Source organism: Nicotiana tomentosiformis, chromosome 12 (genome assembly GCF_000390325.3).
Source record: "Nicotiana tomentosiformis chromosome 12, ASM39032v3, whole genome shotgun sequence".
NCBI classification, from domain to species: domain Eukaryota; kingdom Viridiplantae; phylum Streptophyta; class Magnoliopsida; order Solanales; family Solanaceae; genus Nicotiana; species Nicotiana tomentosiformis.
The window spans coordinates 39,133,640-39,151,872 of record NC_090823.1 but is presented as its reverse complement, the minus strand read 5'-3'; the positions used below and the strand labels follow the sequence as shown (position 1 = coordinate 39,151,872).

Here is an 18,233-nt window from a genome sequence, read left to right as displayed (position 1 = left end):
AAGATATGCTAAACTCCCCAAACTCTCCGCCTGGTGACTCAAAGCATGGACCACCATATTGGCTTTCCCCGGGTGGTATAAAATAGTGATATCATAATTCTTAAGTAGCGCCAACCACCTCTACTGACGCAAATTAAGATCCTTTTGCTTGAACAGATGCTGCAAACTCCGATGATCAGTGTAAATCTCACAAGGAACACTATACAAATAGTGCCGCCAAATCTTCAGGGCATGAACAATAGCTGCTAACTCAATGTCGTGGACAAGATACTTCTTATCATGCACCTTCAGTTGTCTGGATGCGTAGGCAATCACCCTATCGTCCTGCATCAACACCGCGCCAAGACCAATCCACGTCGCATCACAATATATAGTTTAGGACCCCGAACCTATAGGTAATACCAAAACTGGGGCACCCTTCTGGGTCAGCTTGGTCATAGGCGCTGCAAATAGATGAGAATCCCTCTACAAAGCGACGGTAATACCCCGCCAAACCAAGAAAACTACGGATCTCCATAGCCGATGATGGTCTAGGCCAACTCTACACTACTTCCACCTTCTTCGAATCCACCTTGATCCTATTACTCGATACTACATGGCCCAAGAATGCCACTGAGTCTAGCCAAAACTCATACTTAGAAAATTTTGCATATAACTTCTTTTCTCTCAAGGTCTGAAGCACAGTCCTCAAGTGTTGCTCATGATCCTCCCGAGTCCGGGAATACACTAGGATGTCATCAATGAACACAATAACGAAGGAGTCAAGATAGGGCCGGAACACACTGTGCATCAAATGCATAAAGGCTACTAGGGCATTGGTCAGCCCGAAAGACATGACAAGAAACTCATAGTGACCATATCGGGTCCTGAAAGCAGTCGTCAGAATATCTGGCTCCCGAATCTTTAACTGATGATAGCCCGAACGTAAGTCAATCTTGGAGAACACTCTGGCACCCTGTAACTGATCAAATAAGTCATCAATATGAGGAAATGGATACTTGTTCTTCACTGTAACTTTGTTCAGCTGGCGATAATCAATACACATACGCATAGAACTATCTTTCTTCTTTACAAACAAGACCGGAGCACCCCAAGGTGACACACTAAGCCGAATGAAGCCCTTATCAAGCAACTCCTGCAACTTCTCCTTCAACTCCTTCAACTCAGGAGGAGCCATACGGTATGGAGAAATAGAGATGGGCTGAGTGTCCGGCAATAAATCAACACCGAAATCAATATCTCTGTCGGGCTGCATGCCCGGAAGATCAGCTGGAAACACATAATTAGTATTACTTTACCAGTAAAATAGTTCATGATTCACTTCCTTCAAAATAATTAAGAAATCTAATCTTCTTACTGATAGTTGGTGCTCACAGCATCCATATTGTTTGTTTTAATATTTTGGTAAGTCATTTTATAAAAATTTAGTTACATAGGTGACTTCACATGTCAGATATTATCAATAGAAACAGGATTCTCAAAACAAAATGTTAAAGATTTCAAATTTGAAATCAAGAAAACCCGCAGCAGAAGTTTTTGGCTCAGGACGCGAACCATCAGTAGGGGCATTGGCAGTTGGTTCTGTCTGCATATTTCTGGATTGGTTAGAAGTTCCTAACAGCAAGAGAAGCAGAGTATCCACTATTAGTTTGCCACTAAAACACAACTGATTAATTCATCAAATCTTTAATCACTTTGCTAATCACCATGTGATGTAGGGATTAGACACATCAAGTTATGTGAGTAAAATTGATTTTGTACAGTATTAAGTTTTTATCCATCAGACATTAATCATCAGGGTGACTGGATTATGCCAAAAATCACAAAATGAGAGGGTTGTACTTAGTACCTGTTATGTTTTTCTTTTGACAGTTACATTTAAGTTTAGTTCTTGTGCTGGAATTTGTAAAGAAATGAGAAATATGTTGTAATCTCCATTTGGGTTGATGGTTAATCTTCTTATTTAGTCGTTGGGAATAATACTTGTCATGTTTAAGTGTTAATGTATGTTTAGTTGGTCTTATTGTTAATGCTTTGCTAACCTATTTCTTATTTAATTTTCTGAACTTGACAGGAATTTGAATAGTCATGAATCAGGAAGGGCACTCAAGTAAAAATAAAAAAGCTAAAAATTGCATTGCAGTCGGATCACTTGCATCTTTGCGGAACCAAAAAGTTTCATCGTTGAAAACAAAAAGAATTGTTCAAGCTACAAGGTCAATTGACAAGCATCAACTGAATTTAATTGAAAAACAACTTCCGCAATTAGGAGCTCAAGTGCAAGATCAATTGTTGCAACTGCCTCTGGCTTTTGCTTCTCCTCCAGCACAAACAGTACATGAGCAAGTGCAACAACAGTCATTGAACTCTACCTCTCTTGCATCACAAGCAGTACATGAATAATTGCAGCAGCTGCCACTGGATTCCACCACTCGTACTTCACAAACGGTACAGGAACAATTTGAGTATTCTTCCAATCATGAAACAAATGAACAATCCGAGGAACAAGGCAAGAACATATAAATTTCAATCGTTAAATTAACAAACAATATTGACTTTTGGTGATTATTCTTACTTAATATTAATGCAGGTCCTTCTGCCGAAAAAAGAAAAAGAACTCTGATGCCAATTGTTCATGGTAGGAAAGAGCGCAAGTTAATTGTGCTAAACCAGAACAATCAACCCATAGGTCCTACTGATGAAGTTGTAGCATAGTTGGGTAGCTTCCTCGGCACATTGGCAAGGAATGCAACCTTTTGTCCTCTTAATATGTTTAATTGGAGGAAACTTGAAATAAAAGAAGATATGTGAAAATATATCAAGATTTGAAGTTCGCAATATTCTGTGTAGATATTTCATATTTTTACACTAACCTAATTGCACCAAATTTGTAGGGAAAATATGACATTCCTGAAGTTGCAAAAAAATGGGTTTTTGAATCAATTCAGAATGCTTGGAGAAAGTATAAGAATCAGTTAATGAAAGACCATTTTAAAGCCTATGAGAATGACGAGCTTCAAATGGAGAAAAGGCCGGTTGATATTCCTGAATCTCAATTTAGGGATCTTGTTAATTATTGGAACTCTGATGCATACAAGGTAAAACTAAGTACTGTTCCATGATTTACTGAGAATATCTGGTTTATTTTTAATTAGAAATCACTGAACTATCTTTATACATCAAATGCACTTAAGTTACATAACTTAAGATTGTTTCTTGATTTGAGCAATTGCATCGAAGATGGAATAAATTTTACAATGGACAAGCTTACATAACTTAAGTGCACAATTTAAGCTTGATTTGAATCTATTGGGACAACTAAACTAGACAAGTTTGTATTCATTGGCTGATTTGCAGAAAATGTCCAAAACAAATACCGAGAATCGCAAAAAGTTGAAATATCCACACACTACTGGCAAAATAAGTTTTGCTCGAATATGCGAGGTTTGATATTTTTTTTCTTATTATTCTTTTAAATATGAACTTACTAATTTTAATCTGAAATATTTTTATACCACTTTTTATATAATCTTGAAAAAAAGAAAGAAACTTCTGAACCTCTATCAAGCAAGGACATCTTTGTGGCTACAAGAAAAAGAAAACCTGATCGAGTATACAAGGCCTCGTATGCAGATACTCTTAATAAAATTATACGAGTTATTAATTTAAAGTTTGTTGTTATTATTTGTCTGTTTTTAGTTATTGACTCAGTTTCATGTACTTTCTAATTTAAAAATGACTCAATTTGGTCTTATAGGCTGAAATGAAAAGAATACAATCAATACAAGAAAGTGAAGATGGCAGTCAATCAGTTGACGCATTTGCATCAGTCATGGGACCTGAGCATCGAGGTCGCCTAAGATTGTATGGACCTGAGCATCACACATTCTAACATGAGTGAAAATATGCAAGTTTCATCGAAATCTGACATCAAATCGGGGAACAAATTCTAAATAATCACTATCAAAAATTTACTTACAAAAACCCTATTTTGTCCCTTAGATTTCATCAATCAAATGCCAAAATCAAAGATGGAATCATGAATTAAAATCAAATTCAAGTGGTGAAAATCGCCCCTATCGGAGCTCCCATTCTTAAAATATGATAAAATTAACCAAACCCTCAAAAAGTATACGTTGCCTATTGCTTTTGCACATGCAGTGAAATCTATCACTTTTGCGGCATCGCTTTTGCGACGAGATTCTCGCTTCTGAGGGTCTCACTTACTCCCTGACCCATCGCAAATGCAGACCTTCCTTCGCTTCTGCAATATCGCAGGTGTGACAATAGAGCCCGCTTTTGGACATTCTTTACAAACTGTCATGCTCCAGAACTGCGCCCTTAAGTATGTATCTGTGATTCCGCAGATGCTCTAATTGCCTCACTTCTGCGAACCTTTCCTTCCCAGCCATCCTTCACTTCTAAGTCCTCATGTTCACTTATGTGGACTCACACCTGCGGACCAAACCACGTAAGTGCAAAAATACAGGAACTATACTTCCCTCAAGCCTTAATGTTATCATGACCTAGTCTAAGGCCGTGACGGATAACCGACACTAAGTGCTAATCATCACTAAACCTGCTGATAATCCAATAATTATGAATATAAACTAATAAACTGAACAAGCATATGCATAGATGATAAGAACTGTACAATCTGGAAAGCCGACAAGGCTAACACAAGCTGACATATAAAAACATACTTACTACACAAGTGCATATCTTCAGGCCTTTAGGAGTTCTAAACTGAACAAGTACTGGACGGAATATGGCCCACCATACCCAAACTAGTTGACTGTACACATACCAAAAGATAAGTAACTCCGGGAGTAAGCAAAGTGACTCCAACAACTGGTGGATGGCCTACTGATGTAGCTCAAGCGTTGATCTATAAGTACCTGCGCGATATGAAGCGCAGCGCCCCATAAGGGACGTGAGTACGATATGTACAAAGTATGTAGGGTGGAAAGCATATGTAAAGCATACTAAAGTATGTATATAAGCTGGAAATATGAATATAAGCCGAAAGATAAACACGAATCTTAAGTAGCAACTGATCTGGAACTGAACCGAAGTTTAAGCTGAAAACTATACTGAAACTAAACTACTATCTAAACTAGAACATGTCTAGCGTTATGGGTTGTATCCCCTCAATCAGGTAATTATACAACTGAACTAGCCTCATGTATAGTCATGCAATGCAACTGTAGCTATATATACATATATAACATGCCTGACTAGCGTTATGAGCTATATCCCCAAACCAGGTAAATATATAATCAATAGGTCCCACTGGTGTTACGGGCTATAACCCCCTAGCATATAATCAATAGGCCTCATTAGTTTTATCGGCTATATCTTCCATGTATGATATATAACACACGTGGCAGCAGCATATGGACTCGAGAGATCATGAAGGAAACCATAAACGAAATCACAAATGTAATCTGACACTCGTCATCCATAAGTTGAACGGAGGAGCCTATCCCTATTTTAGGGAGAAAGTGAGTATGTACATGAGATACTAAGGCTAATTGACTCATTAGAATCCTTATAGAATCAATTTAGAACCAAGGAACCCAAAATTTGTCCAACTTTTTGAATTTTCAAAAACTTCGGCTGAGTTTCCCATAAAACTGGATGATCCCCAAAATGAACAGCAAGCACCACAATATACACGGAAATAGATACCCGACAAAGATGATAAAATCAAACTAAATTCAATCTAGTTATCCACAATAGTGTCAAATGATTGACAAAACGGAATTATGAACGTAATGTCAACTCATAGTGGCTAACTTGTGACATGAATGTTTAAATATGATTTAAGAAACATCTAAGAATAAACACATGATAATCAAGATTATTTAATATTAAATGAAGCTATTAGGATCATATGGGGGTTACGTATACATAAAAATATCAAAGGAATGGAACAAACGGAAGTCCGGATGTCATAGGCCAAATGGACGATTCTCCCTTTTTATTTTTGTTTTGTTTTGAAGTTCCAACCTAGACTAATTTCCTCCATACATCACATGTGTAATTTAATACTATACAAGTATACAATACATGCTGAAATTTCCCTTGAAAAAATCTTAAATGATCAAGAAAAAAGGCTAGAACATAGCTAAGCCAAATCATGCCGAAAACGAAACGAAAACCCTACATACCTTTTGTGTTCTTGCTTTCAACCCTTGTTACCTTTGATCCACACCCTTCATTATGATTGTATAGATAAAATACAGAGGTGACAATATGTATTATCCACTAAGATCTTTCCATAACTCATGTTATAAGGAGAAAGGAGGACGGCAAAGTCTTACATGTCGTAAGGATCATGTTGATGTGTTCGCTTATTGATTTTGAGTTGCGGATGATGGACTTGCTTCAAAATGCTAAGGATATGTTTAATAGATATAGAGAAAGTTTTAGGTCTGATCTGGGTCGAAAATAAGGCTTGTATACGAAGGCCAAAACTTTATATAGCAAGATAATTCTCAACGGACCTTCCGGGTCCCAAAGGGAGCTGCTTGTGCAGTCTCGCAAAATTATGAATATCTCTCTACTCCGATATCGTATTGACAAACGGTTGAATGTCTTGGAAACTAGACTAGTAGATATTCAATTTTTTTGGTGGATCACTCGCTAAATCCAAATATATTGGTAAAAAACTTAGTGATATTAGACCCAAGTTTCAATACAATTTATGAATGCAACTTGTGATGACTTTCGTCGACTTTTGTTTCACAACTCTCTTGACTTCAAAACATAACACACAAATATAATATGACTAAAATACCTCATAACATTACCTTTTTATCATGTTAAGCACCCTAGTCTCATCCCAAAAGTATGGGTTATAACATTCCCAACTTGTTGACTTTCGACGAAACATATTCTTTTCTATTCATTTTGCTTCTAAACCTTCCAACTCTCTTGGTACTTGTAGTTCATGATCTTAAATATGATCTCTTACTTATTCCTAAACAAATATCAACACAACTTCTTGCGTCTATAACAAGTGAAATGATATTGTCGTCAACATATAATCTCGTACTATCGTATTTGGCTAGTCTTATAGCTTACAGAATATTGGGTAGAAACTCCCATTTTATTACTTGGACAGTAGATAAAACTCAAAACCCCATCTCAACTTAGCTTAGCTCACAATAGCCCTCAATCTTACCACAACATCATAGAAGAATTCCCTTGTAGTCTTTAACACTTTTGATGATGATTTGAGTTAATTTTCCTTGAGTTTGGTTCTTGAAATCTTGGGGTATGTTAGAGAGGGTTTTGGAGAGATTTTGGATGATTTTATGTGAGAAATGATCCGAAATAAGGCTGAAACACCTTTTAAAAGAAGTAAGGTCGGTGGCCATCTCAAGTGGGTCCCAACAAGAGTTGCTTGCGCGGTCTCGCAAAAACGCGAATATCTCTCTACTCCGATGTCGTATCGAAGAACGGTTTAATGTGTTGGAAACTAGACTCGTTGGTATTCAATTTGGTGGGTAGATAATACCATAAATACAAGTATATTTAGAGAAAAATATCAGAAACATTAGATCTAAATTTTCAGTAAAATAATGAACGTAACTTGCGATAACTTTTGTTTCACAACTCGCTTGTCTTCAAAACTTAACACACAACTATTACACAACTAAAATACCTCATAAAATTACCTTATTATCATATTAATAACCCTAGTCTCACCCCACAAGTATGGGTTATAACATTTCAAACTTGCCGAATTTCGATGAAACTTATTTTCTTCGATTCGATTAGCTTCTTAACCTTTCAACCCTCACGAAACTCCTTAAAACTTGTTTTAACCATCATTATCTTTGTATAGGTCCTTGAACTCTCCGGATCATATTGATTCACTTAAGATCCTCCCATATAATGCCTTATACAGAGCCATTTGGATGCTCGACTGGTAGCTATTGTTGAAGGAACACTCCGCTAAAGGGAGAAACTAGTCCCATTGACCTCTAAAATCAATAGTGCATAACCTCAACATATCCTCCAAAATCTGAATGATTCGCTAGAGCTTCTCATCTGTCTGAGGCTGAAATGCGGTGCTCAACTCAACCTGCATACCTAACTCATGTTGAACAGCCCTCCAAAAATGAGAAGTAAACTGAGCACTTCGATATGAGATAATAGATACAGGCACACCATGGAAGAGGACAATTTCCCTGATGTAGATCTTAGCTAGCTTCTCCAAATTGTAGGAAGTAATGACTTGAATTAAATGTGCATACTTGATCAGTCTGTCCACAATGACCCAAACACCATGGAATCTCCTCAATGTCCATGGCAAACCTACCATAAAGTCCCATGCTAGGCGGTGCTATTCTTCAATTGGTTGTTTTGATCTTGGTGAGGATAGGTTGTTGGGTATAAATTTGATTCGTGATGCTTTGGAGAAGGTGAAGTTGATTTAGGAGCGGCTTCGTATAGTGCAGTTAGGCTGAAGAGTTATGCTGATAGGAAGATTTGTGATGTGGCATTCATGGAAGGCGAAAATATTCTTCTTAGAGTTTCGCCTATGAGAGGCCTGATAAGATTTGGGAAAAAGGGCAAGGTGAGACCTAGATATATTGGCCCATTCGAGGTTTTACAGAGAGTTCATAAGGTGTCTTACAAGCTTTCTTTGTCACCCAGCTTGTCGAAAGTTCATCCGATATTTCATGTTTCCATTCTTTGGACGTATTATGAAGATAAGTCACATGTGTTGGATTTTAGTTCAGTACAGTTGGATGAGAATAGTTCAGTACATTTTGGAAAGGAATGTTTAGAAGTTGATGTCGAAATATATTGCATCAACGAAGGTCCAATAGAGTGGGAAAATGATTGAGGAAGCAACTTGGGAGATTGAGCATGACATGGGGAGCAAATATCCTCATTTTTTGGAATCTCAGGTACGATTCTAAACCCATTCGAGGATGTATTTTTGTTTAATAGGGAGAGAATGTAATGACCCAGCCAGTTGTTATGTGTATTAGAGTCCCGGTCTCCTATTTGATGCTTCACATATATTTGTTTTATTTTCTATCACTTGCGAGGATGGTTGATTTGGTTTCGGGAAGGTTTGAGAGTAAACTGGAATACTTTGTTCCGTTTTGGAAGCTTAAGTTGTAAGAGTAAACCAAGGTTTGACTTTTGAATAAACAATCTCGAATTGGTGATTTGAAGTTTTGAATAGGATTGTATGGTGATTTTGGACTTGGGCGTATGTTCAGATTTGATTTTTTAATGTTCCTAGAAGATTTTGTTTCTCTTTGTTGAAAGTTATAAATTTGATAACTTGGAGAGTACTCAAGTATGAGTGATAGCTGCCTTTTGGGCTAATGAACTTTGATTAGGGTTTTGAGATCTTGGATAGGTCGTAGTGGTTGAAATGAACCAGTGTACTAAGCCAGAGATTCGAAGGCATTCAGCATAGTTGGTAAGTTTATAAGTTAAGAGGTGGATTTGATCATCGAATCTTTGTTTTGTTGTTTTTTATGTTTTATGCCTTGGCAGATATTTTATGAAGTTTATGGACTGGTTGGTGTAATTGGATGGGGTCCCAGGGTGTTCGGGTGTGATTCAGGATGGTCTCAGAGCATTTTGGTAGAGATTGTAGCTACTCATTTTCTTGTGTGCGGCAGTGCTTCTCAATTGCGGAGAAGGGATTTTGGCCGACTGGAATTCGCGCATCGGGTCCGGTGACTGGAGGGAGCAATCGTGTAGTATTTTGGAGATGGGCTTCGTGATCTCGAGGTGGTGATCACATTCGCAAAGAGGAAAAGCCTAGCTAGGGAAGCTGGCCCTTCGCGTTCGCGAAGGGTGGCTCGTGCTCGCAGAAAGTGGTGATCAGTAGGCTTTCGTGATCGCATGGGTCATGTCCCAATCAGATAGAAAGAATTAGGAGGCAATGCATTTTGTCTTTCACAATCGCGAAGCAGTGGATCGCGATCGCAAATGGTATCACTAGACAAATTATTTTAAGTAGAATTTTGGGATTTTACCCATTCTTTCATATTTTGAACCCTAGATTTCTAGATAGGGAGATTATGAAGAGAGATATAACTACAATGTTGGAAATGAGTAATTTTCACTTGGATTTAATTATATATTTTATTTCCCCATGGAATTCTATATCTAAAACATGGAATTTCAAAGTGAAATTTGGGATTTTTGTCTATAACTTAAGAGGGTGTATTTTGTTGATTTGAGGATCGATTTGGAATGGGATTTGGAATCTAATCACATATGTAGACTCGTGTGGTTATGGGTTAACCATATGTACCCCATGACTCGGGTTTTGTCCATATGAGCATGGGGTTAGCTTATGTTGATTTTTTGAGATTTCATTAAAGATTGAAGCTTTATTGTTTGAAATTGATTCCTATAGCTTTGTTTGATTTTATTGTGATTTAAGTCTTTTGGAGTTTTATTTTAAAGGAAAGACGGTTGTATTTGATTAAAGCTAGCTAGGAAGAGGTAAATATCTTGTCTATCCTTGTGAGAGGGAATACTCCTCAAGTGATCTATTTGCTACTTGTTTCTTGATTTAGGTACCATGTATATGCGAGGTGATGAGAGTATATGTGTAGCTAGTTTATGACCGTATCCGGATTTAGAATGATTTATAGCATGCATTACTTAGACTATGTGATTTGTTATCCATGTGTTCCTTGATTTCATTACTACTTGATGAATCTTAACTATGATTAGAAACCATGCCTAGGTTTATGGCTTATTGATTTTACCAAAGTCATATTCTCGCATTACTTGATTCATGATTTAATGGCTATTGGCTTACCATGATCATATTTAATATCATGATCAAACTTAAGAATATTAAATAGCATAATCAACTGTTATGAGAAGTTGAATTATACAATTAGTCACAGCTTTCTCTTGTTGTAAACATTCATCCGCATTTTATTATTATTTACGGATGTGCTTTGATCATAGCATCTCATATGCAGATGTATGAGTTGGAGAGTTTTATTTTGTGAAAAGTTGAGGATTTTTTACACAAAGGAAATTCTGAGCAGATATGTTTTATTCATTATTGATGGTATTATGATTGGATCAGGTTGCGCGCCACAATGGTATTATGATTAGATGGGTTTCACGCTGCAATAGCGCTTGGATTTGGATCCATCCCTCCAAAGTCAATTGATTACCCATGTTTCATTAGGCCCTTTGAGCGTAGGCAACTAGATTGGTGCTTAGTTTGGACACTTGGCCAATATCAGACACATGGATTTGTGCTGATAGGTATTGAGAGTGGATCATGAGCATGCATTTTTATCCTAGTCTCATGTAGTAGCTTTCCATATCAGCGTTGATTGATTCATATCATGAGTTAGAAAAGAATTGAGATATTTGACATCGTATTGTATTTTGTTGCTTGAGAAGCATGTCGAATTTAGGATTTACTGTGCCTTTAACTTTGTATCTATTTGATGACACCATGATTTCTATTTATGCTTTCAACCTATTATTTGACTATTAGTAAGTGTCAGTGTCGACCCCTCACCACTACTATTTCAAGGATAGACTTGATACTTATTGAGTACCGTGGTGTTGTACTCATAATATATTTCTGCACATTTTTGTGCAAGTGCTAAGGCAGATACTTGTGCTACCAATCCAGTTGAGTAGGAGTATTTATTGACTTAATGGAGAGCTGCTTTACTTAATTAGATTCGCAGCACAAGGAGTCCCCATTCTTGTAAGGCATTGTAAACTTTTACCTTGAAACCGGGGTTTGGTGGTGTCGAGATAGGCTAACGTGTTCGAAGGTTGTAGGCGGTACAAACTTTTCGCGTTGTGCAATGTGTTGGGGAGTTAGAAGAATAACCTTTACAGAACATGACATTTTTGATGTCCATTAGGCAGCCGCAGAACTACTCTACGCACCGCAGAGTGCAACAGAAACAAAGCCAATTTTTGGAGGTCATTTTGCGATCGTATAATCATTTCGCGGGCCATACTTCCATCGTAGATTCAACATGAGAATATTGCAGAGGGAGATTTTGTGGCGCATTATGCGACCGCATAACTGTTCTGTGGACCATAGAACGGCCGCAGACCTAACCCGACCAGCACCGTTTTTGGGACCATTTTTGCGGTCCACTTCACAGAACGCATATCTCTTTTGTTGTCCAGTCTACGATCGCAGACCCGGTTCAGGGGCTTAAGTTTGAGGAAATTTTACCCAACCCCATTTTTATAAAACGACTTTGGGGGTTATTTTGGCTGGTTTAAATGGCTGTTTTAGAGAGAGGGGAGTGCTTTAGAGAGAGATGAGGAATCTCCTAGTGCTTTGCTCATCAATCCTTTCCCCAATCTTGAAGATTCAAGTGAATCACTCACTAGCCCATCACCTATCCGGGTAAGTTCTTGTCATACATCATCCATACAACTTTGTTTCGGGGTTAAGTGGGCTTAAATAACCCCCAAAGTTTAACCCATATCAACCAACAATTCATCCCGGGTAATTCAACGTGCTTAAGACTCCTATTACAAATAAACATACTTAAAGTTTTGATTTTAAATGCTCTTATTATTTATAACCTATGATGATGTTTGGAAGTGAGTATGACATATAAAATGTGGCCATCATGCCAAGAATGAAAATTATACTTGCGGCCAACAGTGCAAATAAAATGAAAGGATGTGTGAAAGAATATTAAATAAGTTTTAACTCCTTTATATAATAAATGTTTTGGGAGTATCTTTAATCACCAAGGAAGGGTAGGTTGAAATAACCTAACCTCGAAACTATATGTGTCGGTATATGAGTGATTGAGGGGTAAATCCCCGTACTGATGTGTTGAGATTATTCCCCTTAATTGGGATGATATTGATGCATTGAGATTATTCCCCTTAACTGAGATGGGATGATTGCTAGAAGAAGGTGATATGGACCCACACGGCATTGTGGTGAGACGGCTTAGCCGATAGGGCCGAGTTCAGACGCCATGCCGCGTACAAGGTGGTGTTGTGATTGGATGTCTCGGGGTGAGACGACTTAGCAAATCAGGCCGAGATCAAACTCCGTTCTAAAAGCACGGTGGTGTATAGGTACTAAGGATCTTCCAACTTAAAAATATTGATATTTACTTGAAAATTTATCTTTCTCTTAACTTGACGCTTTAATATTGTTTGAGACTCTCATTGATTCCATGCTTATTTTTCCTTGTACTATTACTCAATTCATTGAGAGGGTATTTAGTATTACATACTAGTACTATTGCATATGTACTATCGTTCCTATTGTCGGGGCCACTGCATCTTTAACGGATGTAGGTGGTTCTACATCAGGCGACATCAATTAGTGATAGCGGTACACAATCTTCTCAGCTGACTTGGTGAGCCCCACTTCATATCGGGGTTTTGTGTTTTTTGTTCCTTATGTATAGTGTTTTGAGGTATAGCCAGGGCCTTGTTGCCGATACCATCATACTTCTATTTTGTATCAGTTAGAGGCTCTGTAGGCATAGTGTGGTTTATATTTTGTTTTGGGTAAGTCAAACTTGACACATGTTTCCACTTCTAAAACTATGAATATATAATGTATTTTGGGAATTTGTAATGAAGTAACTAATGGTAACAAAATTGGTGTTGTACATTCCCTCCTCTTATTGTCTAATTCGTGATATTCATCCTCACTTTATTCATGTGTAAGGTTGGGTAGAAGGAATCAAGTTGGCTTGCTCAACTGGGATATCTCGGTTGAGCGCCGGTTGCGCTCACCAAGGTTGGGGCATGACGATTCCCCACTTAACTATCCCTGCCTATTTACTTCTTTCCAAATATACGTTATTATTTAGTTGAGATAATTTACTCTTGTTAGTTGCTTGTGATGATGTGATACTAGGTTTTGGGTGTTTTGTGAGATAGTTGTGGTTGTGTTTAGACCCTGTCCTTGGTTTATCAATTTATGATGTTAATTTGAGACTTATTCTGGTTTCATATTTATATCATAACTCCTCCGTTAAAGACTTAATAATTGACCTCTATTATTGTTATTGAGTCTTGGTTTGCCTAGCATATAGGTTAGGCACCATCATGACCTTTGGTTGGATTTTGTGTCGTGACATGGTAGATGACTTATTTTATCAGTTACAAGGTGCCAAATATTTCTCAAAAATTGATTTGAGGTTGAGTTATCATCAAGTGAGAGATAGAGAGAAAGATATTTCGAAGACAACTTTCAAAAACTGATACGGCCATTTTGAGTTCCTCGCTATGTCATTGAGATTGACTAATGCCCCAACAGTCTTCATGGACCTGATTAATAGGGTCTTCAAACAATTTTTGGATTTATTCATGATTGTTTTCATCGATGATATCCTGGAATATTCATTGACAGAAGAGGAGCATGTAGGTCATATACGAGCGTTGTTGTAGACACTCCAAGATGCATGTTATATGAAACATTCTCCAAGTATGGGTTTTTGTTGAATTCCATAGCATCTCTTGGCCACATATTGTCTCACGATAACATCAAAGTTGATACACAGAAGATTGCGGCCGTAAATAGTTGGCCTAGACTCACAATTCCTACAAAGGTTTGTAGTTTGTTGTGGTTGGCGGGTTACAACATAAGGTTTATGGAGGGCTTTTCCTCTATCTCAGCACTGTTGACTAAGTTAATGAATAAGGCAGTCAAGTTTCAACGGTCAGACACTTGTGAAAAGAGTTTTCAAGAGTTAAAGAACAGGTTGACATTAGCACCAGTCCTGACACTTCAAGAGGGTTCAGAGGGGTATGCTATTTATTGTGATGCTTCAGGTACTGGTTTGGATTTTGTTATAATGTTGCACACTAAGGTGCTCACATATGCTCTAAGACAACTCAAGATATATAATTTGCGACGGTCGTGTTCAAGTTGATGATATGACATCATTATTTATATGAGGTTCATGTTGACATATTTATAGATCATAAAAGCCTTCAGTACTTTTTCAAACAAAAGGAGTTGAATTTGAGGCAGAGAAGGTTTCTTGAGTTGCTGAAGGACTATGATGTAAAAATATATTATCATTTAGGCAAGGCTAATATTGTAGAGGATGCCCTCAGTCGCTGATCCATGGGTAGTCTAGTGCACTTGTAAGCGGAGAAGAGAGACATAGCCAATGATCTTCATCGATTGTGAGCTTGGGAGCCCGACAATTGGACTCAGATAATGGTGGTGTAGTTATTCAAAATAGAGCAGTCTTTCGTAATAGTGAAAGTGAAAGTACAACAATATGACGATCATGTGTTACTACAACTTAGAGAAGGGATCCAACAACACAAAATGACAGCTTTTGAGCTAAAGGAAGATGGGGTTCTCAGATATCATGGCCTCTTATGTGTTCTAGATATGGAGAGGTTTCGAGAAATAATAATGGCAGAAGTAGACCATTCATGGTATTCTATCCATCAAGGTTCAACAAAAAATATATCATGATCTAGAAGAAGTGTATTGGTAGAAAGATATGAAGAAAAAAGTTGATGAATTTGTAGATTAGTGTCCTAATTGTCAATAGGTTAAAGTAGAAAAGCACCTAATGTCCAACAGGTTAAAGCAACACATCAGAAACCTACTGAGTTAGCATAAAACATAGAAATCCCAATTTGGAAATGGGAAATGGTTAATATTAATATCATCACAGGTTTACCTCATTTGTTTTATATGTTTGATTCAATTTGGGTGATAGTAGAAAGGCTCACTAAATTATCTCCTTTATTTCCTGTTAATACCACTGACACAATCGAAGATCATGCAAAGTTGTTTATCAAAGAGATAGCTCGACTGCATGGTAATCAAATTTCTATCATATTGGAAGAGGCGCTTAGTTCATAGTAAGCATTTGGAGGTTGTTCCAGAAAGGTTTGGGTCATCAGATCAATCTTAGTACAGCCCTCTACCAACAAACAGATTGTCAGGCAAAGTGCAGTATTCAGAAACTCGAAGATATGATATCATGTGTGTTAGATTTTAAAGTCAATTGGGATGATCACTTGCCCCTCATTGAGTTTTCATATACAACAACTATTATTTCGGTAGTAGAATGGCATAATTTGGGGCATTTTGCGAGAATAGTGTAGATCTCCGATCAGATGATTTGAGGTTGGCGAAGCAAAATTACTTGCACCATATTTAATTCATCAAGCTATGGAGAAAGTTAAATTGACACATGAGTAGTTGAAGATATCCCAGAGTCACCAAAAATCCTATTCAAATGAGCAACATAGAGATTTGAAGTTTGTTATAGATGATTCAGTATTCTTGAAGGTTTTCCTATGAAGGGAGTTATGCAGTTCAGAAGGAAAGGAAAGCTTAGCCCAAGAAATATTGAGCCATATAGAATAATACGAAGGATAAGCTAGGTGGCCTATGAGCTAGAACGATCCCCAGAGTTGATATCAGTTCATCTTGTATTCCACATGTTGATGTTATGGAAATGTGTGGGAGATCCTTCCCGTATTGTACATACTGAGGATGTTGAAAAAACAAAAACCTAAACCTACGAAGGGTTTCAGTAGCTGTTCTTGATCATCAAGTTAGGAAGTTGCAAACCAAAAAAATAGCCTCCATGAAAGTGTTATGGAGAAATCATAACGTTGAAAAACTTATGCGGGAAACTGAGGAGGAAATGAAATCAAAGTATTCACACTTATTTCATAAAGGAGCAAAAGGTCTTTAGACAATTATCTTATGTTAAATGTTCCAAGTTTAAATGAACATGTTTGCAAGTTATCTCAATCCCATTTCATACATTTAGGTACTGATCATGCTTGACACTATTGTTATGCCTCCAGAAATGGAGACACGAGATACGTAGGGTAAGTTATGATCAAATGTGCTAGCGTTTCATTTTGGATGGGCAAGTGGAGCCTTATATGTTTAATGCTCCTTTTACTTGTGTATTGTATATTCAGACGCCTAATGATGCTTTTGTTCTACTTGTTAGCTGACTGGATTTTGGATAGTCCTATATACAGGTAAACTTTGTCGATATTCTCAAAGAAGTTCAGAGTTAAGAATTTTTCTAGGTTACACTTCTCATTTGAGGACAAATGTTTCGGGAGGGGGAGGGATAATGTAATAACCCTTACTTTTGAATTAAGATTTGAACTCTTCAATTTATACAAGTAGACCCAAGTCCTAAAGAAATTGAGTTATATTCAAGATATGCGTCAAGTTTTGAGGTATAATATGTTGTGATTCAAGTGTCGATAAAACGTTTCGTCGGAATTAAGTTGATGAGTTAGATTCATATAAGGTACAACTTTAGATAAGCATAATTCCCTGTATAAAAGGTATTATGAGGTAATCTACCTATCAAATTAAAGGTATTTGACTGTAGTTTTCAACGTTGTAAACTGTTCATTAATTTGACATGAGGACAAAACGTTATGCGTGTATTACTACAAACCTGTTAGCAGTTTCCAAGTGCTAGCGGTGGACACGTGGCACCTCCTAGGGTGACATTATATTAAACCCCAAAACCCAATTTTTAGCTAATGGTTTGCATCTTTCTCAATAGTACTTTGACCTAGCAACCGTAATATCCATCTCCATCATCAAGATCTCCAAGAAGTGAAATTCTCTTATGGTAGAAGCAATTAAATTATTTGATTTGGGAATTCATTTGGACATATTTTCTTGGCCAAAACTGTAGTAAATACTCTCTATATTTCATACTTACATTCAAGATTTCCAAGGTAAGGAAATGATATTCCTCTAACTTGTTTCTTCTTTAAATATCATAAGATCTCATCCTCAACCTTCTGTGGTTGTAGAGTTTTGCTCGATTCTCGCAAGCTCAGGGAAATAGGAATTGTTTCTCCCTTTATCAAGATATGAATTACCTCCTATCCTTTAAGAAGAGTCTGTAAGAGAAATGTTAGTATGTTTGTCTAATAGGACTCACATGACAGTGATCGGAAGCCGTGAGCCTGAGTTATAGTAATTGTTATTTTGTCTGGGGTGGTTGTTGGGATGCCAAGGTGATGGTTATTGTTGTTATAGAGTTCAAGAGGTAGGAGGGAACTGATACACTGCATAGTTGAAGTATAGCTGGCTTGTCGCTCGTCGTGTTATTGTCATGCCTTCTTGATGGTTGATACTAGTACTGCTATCTTATCTTGTAGATTAAGCTTGTAAAGGGAGGTCGGTTCATCGTAATTGTTTGGAGGGTCGTAAAGGGAGGTATGTAATGGCTATATCA

The 18,233-nt window shown here is 37.3% G+C and overlaps 1 long non-coding RNA gene across 1 annotated transcript; it reads left to right on the top strand.

Annotated features, from left to right (window-relative positions):
* The first annotated feature begins 2,027 nt into the window (after nt 1-2,027).
* Nucleotides 2,028-3,871, top strand: LOC108947865 (uncharacterized). The gene is made up of 3 exons (XR_011412853.1): nt 2,028-3,098; nt 3,358-3,670; nt 3,758-3,871. It is a non-coding gene; the product is annotated as an uncharacterized lncRNA (long non-coding RNA).
* Nucleotides 3,872-18,233: the final 14,362 nt, after the last annotated feature.